Raw genomic sequence first — 7,300 nt, 5'->3', positions numbered from 1 at the left:
AAGGTGAGGGAGTGACCTATGCAGACGATTGGGGAAAAAGTATTGCAGATAAGTAAAGAGTCTGTGATGACTCAGAGAGGAGCATGCCTAGCATGTTTGAGCAACAGCTAGACCAATGAATGGAACAGGAGCAGCATGAGCAAGGGGAAAGTTGCCTTTGGGATAAAATTCCACCTGTCTTAGAGTGACAGGACCCTAAATCTGCAGGCCACCAACCTCATTCATGCACTGCACCATTCCAGTTCTAGCACGTACTCTGAGCTCAGGCCTGCTGTAGTTGTGCAAGTTACTTGCTCTGCCTAGGACACCCTGCCCACTCTTTTTTTTTGCCTAATTAATTCCTACCCTTTCTTCAAAGCTTAGTTCAGACATCAACTTCTCTAGGACTCCTCCATTCACCAAGTCTTCACTAGGCACCATTTTATGTGCTACCTATGGTGTTCAGTAATGATCTCTATCAACCTTTGACATTCTTCACTTCAATTTCTATTTGTTTGTCCAAATTCTTCGCTCTGCCCTCACTACACCCTTTCCCTTCCACACTGGGAACTTTTAATGACATGGGATCCTGTCTTATTTCTGCATCCCTTAATACACGGCACAGTGTCTGAAACACAATACGGTTTAAAAAGTATTTGATGAGGGAATGAATGGGTAAGATTCATGTTTCAGGGCTGGAGATGTGGCTAAGCAGTAGTGCGCTCGCCTGGCATGCGTGGGGCACTGGGTTCGATCCTCAGCACCACATAAAAATAAAATAACAAAGATGTTGAGTCCACCAAAAACTAAAAAATAAATATTAAAAAAATTCTCTGTCTCTCTCTCTCTTTAAAAAAAGATTCTAAGAAACTGATTATAATAATAGGACAAATGAATAGGAAAAATTATTGCCTTTTTCAAATAACTTTTGCCTTCCTTTTTAAAAAAAGGACCTGATTTCTAAAACACAGAATCTTTAGTGCCATCTAGTGGAGGTAGCTGCAGTTAAAAAAAATAAAAAAACAAAAACCCTATACTTATAAAGCTTGAACAGCGTTTGCTTGTTTCATTTTTTAGGTTTTGAACTGAGACTGAGAGAAGAAAAGAAAGGGCTTGCATAGGCTCCAGGACACTTTGCATTATGGATGTTTTTATTGTGTTTTTAGAAACTCTTTACTCTGAGATCATTCTAATTGTGAGATCTGATTATTATCTGACTATTACTATTATCATTACATTCTTGTCCTTCCTAACTGATGTTTTGTGATAAATGGGCAACTCTTCACCTCCAAGAAGGTGGAGATGAAATAGCTTATTAATAATGTGAGCTTAAGAGTTCTCTGTGGATAACTGTTTTTAGGTTAGACCGGAATTACACAAGACATCAGTTTCATTATTACTTACCCTTTTAGAAAAAAATTCTCCACTGTCGTATCTAAGATTTTTCACTTTTCTTATTTGACTCCTAGTTGTATGACAAGTAGTCTGTCATTACCCCCAAGCATTCTATCGTTGATATTGTCAGGAAGCTGCAGAGTTGTTGGTTTATTTATAAATGGTAAGTAGTTCTTAAACTATTTATATTTTATTGCACAATTGATTCATCTCTTTCTGTGACCTCCCTTTTCTGTTTGTCACATAATAGAGATCATTATTAACCTTTTTTGAAATACATGTTTTTGAAAAGCACCTGCTGCCTTATAGTGATATATTTTATTTTAGCAGTATGGGTAATGCTTTGGGATTATATTATTTTTACATAAATTTATCTTCCATAGAAAACATGCATAATTAAAATGGGCAATAATATAGAGAAAATAGCACATTTAGAGATTGGATTTCATACTGCATATGGCGATAATGCTTGTGATTAAAATTAGAGAAGCAGTTGTGGAGTGCTCATGCTGTTAGGTTAGAGAATCGGTCATAAAAGACTGTGTTTTGTGCTGTTGATAATGCTGCATTATAATTTAACACACACTATTTTTTCCCTCTTAAGATTCCTTCATTACTTGTATTTAATAAACATGCCAACTTTCAAGATTAATCATGAAAATTTTGGTTTATAAAGGACTTTTTGTCTGGAATACATTTGCCCCAGATGTCTTCGTGGCTTGCTCCCTGTAGGAATGGTATATCAATGAGGGCAAGGACTGTTATCAGTTGACTTCTCTGTGTATTCCATGTATCTAGATGCATTTTTGGATCATAACTGGATCTCAATAAGTAACTATTAAGTGAATGTATAAAAAACCAAGGCACAGTAATGTAGACCAACTCAAAATCACATGTGAAATTACTGGCAGAATTGAGGCAAGAATCTACCCTTTTGACCTTACTCCATTGAGTGGTTCAATATAAGACTTTGGCTTTTATAAGTATTGCTTTTAGGTCCAGTTATCTATGGCCCCCTGCCTCTGGGCCCTTTGCTTTGATGAAAACCATCTTGGTCCTTCTGTAGCCACACCCTTTCCCTTAGGCCAGGGAATTCCAAGAGTGACCTCCCTGCTCCACACATTTCAGACTAGAAACCCCCTTTCAGGGCCTACGCAGGACTCTTTCCCAGGTGTAGACTGCAGGATGAGCGTGTGCACATCTAGTCTTCAGGAGTGGTAAAAGGACAGCTGTTGGGGATGGTGGAACTTGATCAAACCTTTCAGGATATCCACACACATGAGGCTTCCTTCCAGGGTGGAAAGAAAGAGACCAAGTCATAGGATGGGCGCTTCCTCTCCTCTTGCTCCTTCTGTTAAATATTAGTTGCAGCCTATCTCCTAAAATTTCTCCACATATTTAATGTCATTTAAGCCAACACTAAAGTGAGCACCTATATTGTGCTGGATATTTTCAACCATATTATCTAATTTAAATGTTATCCTTACATTAAAAGATTCAGAAGAGCACACAACTGATAAACCAAATGTATATCAGTATCCTCAGAAAGTAAGTGCTTGTGTGTGTAGATATATGTGGATATATGGTTATCCATCTGTATCTCTGGGTTCAGCATGTATAAGTTTAATCTTTAATCAAGTGTGGATTGAAAATCTTCATTAAGAAATTGTACCGAATCATGGTGATACATGACTGTAATCCCAGCTACTGAGGAGACTGAGTCAGGACAATCAAAAGTCTGAGGCCAGCCTGCACAACTTAGTGAGACCCTGCCTGAAAATTTTTAAAAAACAAAATAGAAAGGACTGGGAATGTGGTGCAGTGGTAAAGCATCCTTGGGCTCAATCCTCATGACTGCCAAAAAGAAAAGAAAAAGTTGCATCTGTACTAAACATGTGCATTTTTCTTGTTATTATTCTCCAAACAATATAGTATAACAACTATTTATGAAGCATTTACATTGTGTTAAATATTATAAATAATCTAGAGATTATTTAAAATATCTGGATGAAGTATATAGGTTATGTGCAAATCCTGTGGCACAGCATACAAGGGACTTGAGCATCTGCAGATTTTGGTCTTTGCAGGGAGTCCTGGAACCAATCTCCCATGATAAAAAAGGACAGCTGGACACACACACACACACACACACACACACACACACACACACATTTGTGCACAAATATACACATGTTTACATGTTTTTATTGAAAAAGTGATAAAAACGTAAAAACTTAAGGAGTGTAAGTAAATCGTAAGTCTCTCATGCCAGGTCCTAAATCAGAGACAATCAGGCCATTTAGGCTGGAGATGTGATTCAGTGATAGAGCACTTGCCTAGTATATGCGAGGCCCTGGATTTTATTACTAGCAACATGAAAAACCCCAAATATTTTAAATGATCATGAATTACTTTTGAACATTTTTATTTGGGAAACTTGAGATATTTGATCTAGACAAGTATGGGCACTAGCATAACAACTTCCCAAGTATTCACTCAGTTTACCAGTTAACAGTATTCTGTCATTCTTATTTAATATAGTTCCCCAACTTTTAATTATTTTTTCTTTGCTAAAAGGTTTTAAAGCAAATCCTAGATATCATGAAATTTTATTTAATTATGTTAGGATTATATTAAGATACTTACTTGGAAATACAATAAGATGAAAAATATTTTTGTGAAATATTTTTCTGTGAAAAGTTATTTTCTGCAAAAACGCCTTCACTTTACGAAAGCACATACCAATTTGATTTAATTTAAAATTTTTTCTTATTACTTTCAAAGAGGACTCAGATGAGAATTAGACAATTTAAAAATGAGTTTTATGACTATAAATAAATTTTATAAATATGCATGTTAGGGTTTAGATCTAAGTTCTCCCCCAAAGGCTCATGTGTGAGATGATACAAGTGATAGGTTGCAAGTTGAAAGGTGAAATTTTGGGTTAGGAGAGTCTTAACCTAATCAGTGCATTAATGCCTTGGTAGGGATTAACTCAAGAGTAATTGTAGGCAGGTAGGGTGTGGCTGGAGGAGATTGGTCACTGGGGGTATGTCTCTGGGGTATGTATTATGTCCCTGTGAGTAGAGCTCTCTCTCTGCTTCCTGGTGCTATGCCCCTTGCTGCTCTCCTTGGCCACACACTTTGGCCACAATGTTCTGCTCATCTGAGGCCCTGAGGAATGTAATCTGCACTCTATAGTCTGAGAACTCTGAAACTGTAAGCCCCTCTAATAACCTTTTCCTCCTTTCATTGTTCCTGTAGGATCTTTTTGGTCATGGCAGCAGAAAAGCTGACTACAACAATGTACATATGTACATGGAAGTGTCAGGAAATGCTATTCAGGTCATGTTGTTTTCTTTGCAGGATGTGTGAAATTTCATCTCTTTATTTTACAGTCAGACCACTTTCTATTTTTCGTTTCCCTCCTTTTGGAAGAGCTATTGAAAATGGTAAGCAAATTGATACCCTTGTTCTTGCTTCTCTGAGTGATAAAACTTGAAAATGATGAATATAAGATGGTAGACTAAGATTTAATGTACTCCCTTTTCGGATTCAAATAACTGCTAACTTTTCTGAGCAAAAGTGCATCCACATCTTGGTAGCCTTATTTAGAGCATGAGTAGATTATAACCTATCGTGATATATATGGAAGACTACACATTGGTTCCAGGGCTGTTGGTAGGAAATAGAAATGATTTTCCTAGTTGCCAGGAAATAGAAATAATCCCCAACCACTGAGACAAAGCTTAGTTATTTATTTCTATATTGACAGCAACTATATTTTTCTTAAGTACCTGTTTTCTAAGTAGCATCTAAGCCCACACTGCATTTTAATAAATTTTTTATTTATTTGCACAGTGCATGAAACCTGAAAGTTCTCTCCTGATATTAATGAGTAGCATGTGGCGATTTGAGGAAATTCTGGTGTAATAAAGCCCTTGTATTCTTCAGCATCCCATGACCCTCATTTAGACAGAGTCCTGTCAAGAAAATGTTTGCAGTGGTACCCGTCTGGAGCACTGAATTGGAAGGGTAGCGTGCAGGGGTGATGCTCCTGAATATCTGTATTTAAGAGCCAAGGGGTACAATATGGGTGGAAATAAGGTTTAGAGACTTGATTGAAAACTGCCATCAAGGAGCAAAAGATAGTAATATATACATACACATATATGTGTATGTATATATTACTTTATATTGCCATATATAAAGAAAATTTTATATAATTTTATATAAACAAAATCTCCAGGGTGACCTAAAGTGATGCTGTTCTAACAGCATTACTATTGTGAGGTAGGAAGTGTGGAAGGTAGGTAAGGTCCCCCCCAAGGCATTGTGAGCACTGCCACTGCTCTGGACCTGTGCTGTCCAATGTGGGAGCCTTTAGCCATATGAAGCTTTTGAGCACTTAAAATGTGGTCAGTCCAAATTGATATAAAGCTGCAAATGGAAAAATATGCTGGTTTTCAAAGATTTACTATAGAAAAAAAGATATAAAATATCTTACTAATAATGTTTTTTTATTTCATATTGAAATGATGATATATTTATTTTTGTCTTTTTTTTTTTTGTACCAGAGATTGAACCCAGGGGCGCCTTATCACTGACCCATATCCCAGCCTTTTTTTATAATTTAGTTGAGGCAGGGTCTCACTGGATTGCTTAGGTTTGCACTGGTCTTGCTAAGTTGCTGAAGCTGGCTTTGAACTCGTGACCCTCCTGCATCAGCCTCCTGAGTGGTTGGAATTACAGGCATGTGCCACCACGCCTAGCTATTGTCATTATTTTTAAATATACATTTTATTTGTTAGAGCAGTTTGGGGTTCATAGAAAAATTAAGCAGAAAGTGCAGAGTTCTAGACCTCTTCTCCCCGCATGGGTATAGCCTCCTTCATCATCAGCATACTGCATCTGGGTGGACCATTTGTTATAATCAGTGAACCAAAATGGACATATTATGACTCCATTGGTTGCATTAGGGGTTATTCTTGATGTAGTGAATTCTATGAATTTTGATAAATTAGTATTATACAAAATAGATTCATGGCCCTAAAAATTTCTTGTGCTCCATCTATTTATTTTCCTTCTTTCAAACTCTGGAAACCACTGATTTTTTTTTAATTGTCTCTGTAGATTTGCCTTCTTCCAGAATGCCATATAGTTGGAATCATATAGTATGTTGACTTCTCAGATTTCCTTCATTCACATTGTAATCTGCATTCATGTTTCCTTCATGTCATTTTATGGCTTGATAGCTCATTTCTTTTTGGCTCTAAATGATATTTCATTGTATGATTGTGCTAAAGTTTATCCAATAATAATAATATTTTAATAAAAATCTATTAAATAGATTCATTATTAAAATTATTTTCACTTGTTCTTTTTTTTATATTTTTAATGGGATTACTAGAGTAAAATTAAAGAAATGCTCTCAATGAATTTCTACTGGGAAGCTCTGTTCTAGACCTTGGTAAAATGGTGTTATCAGAAGACTTTATCTTCAAAATGACATTCCCATTCCAACACCTGCCTGGATTTTGTTGCCTCCTACAAAGGACATTCTTCTCTGGGGTAGCCTAACTTGGTTTGCTCCTGCTGCTGCTCCAAAATTACTTAGGATTGCATGCTTCTTCCTGCTCCCATTTCCTAGTCTGTAGTTGAGACTTAAGTCATTGGAGTCATTCTGTCAGAACTAGATGACAATTGACTGATTCACTCTACTGGGTTCTCTGGAGCATATAAAATATGCTGAGCTGACTTGCTTAGAACCCACAAAATTTTTCTAAGAAGAGATAAAACAAAGCATTAGAAGTTAAATTTTTTTTTAGAACCCTTGGAATTTGTCTTACTTTACATTTATATAAGTGGTTAATATATTAATATTTTTTCTAGAAACTAATTGGAGCAGAAGGGTTCATTCAATTAT

This window comes from Callospermophilus lateralis, chromosome 7 (assembly GCF_048772815.1).
Source record: "Callospermophilus lateralis isolate mCalLat2 chromosome 7, mCalLat2.hap1, whole genome shotgun sequence".
Classification (NCBI taxonomy): Eukaryota; Metazoa; Chordata; class Mammalia; order Rodentia; family Sciuridae; genus Callospermophilus; species Callospermophilus lateralis.
The sequence above is the reverse complement of the archived record's forward strand: the minus strand, read 5'-3'. Positions refer to the sequence as shown.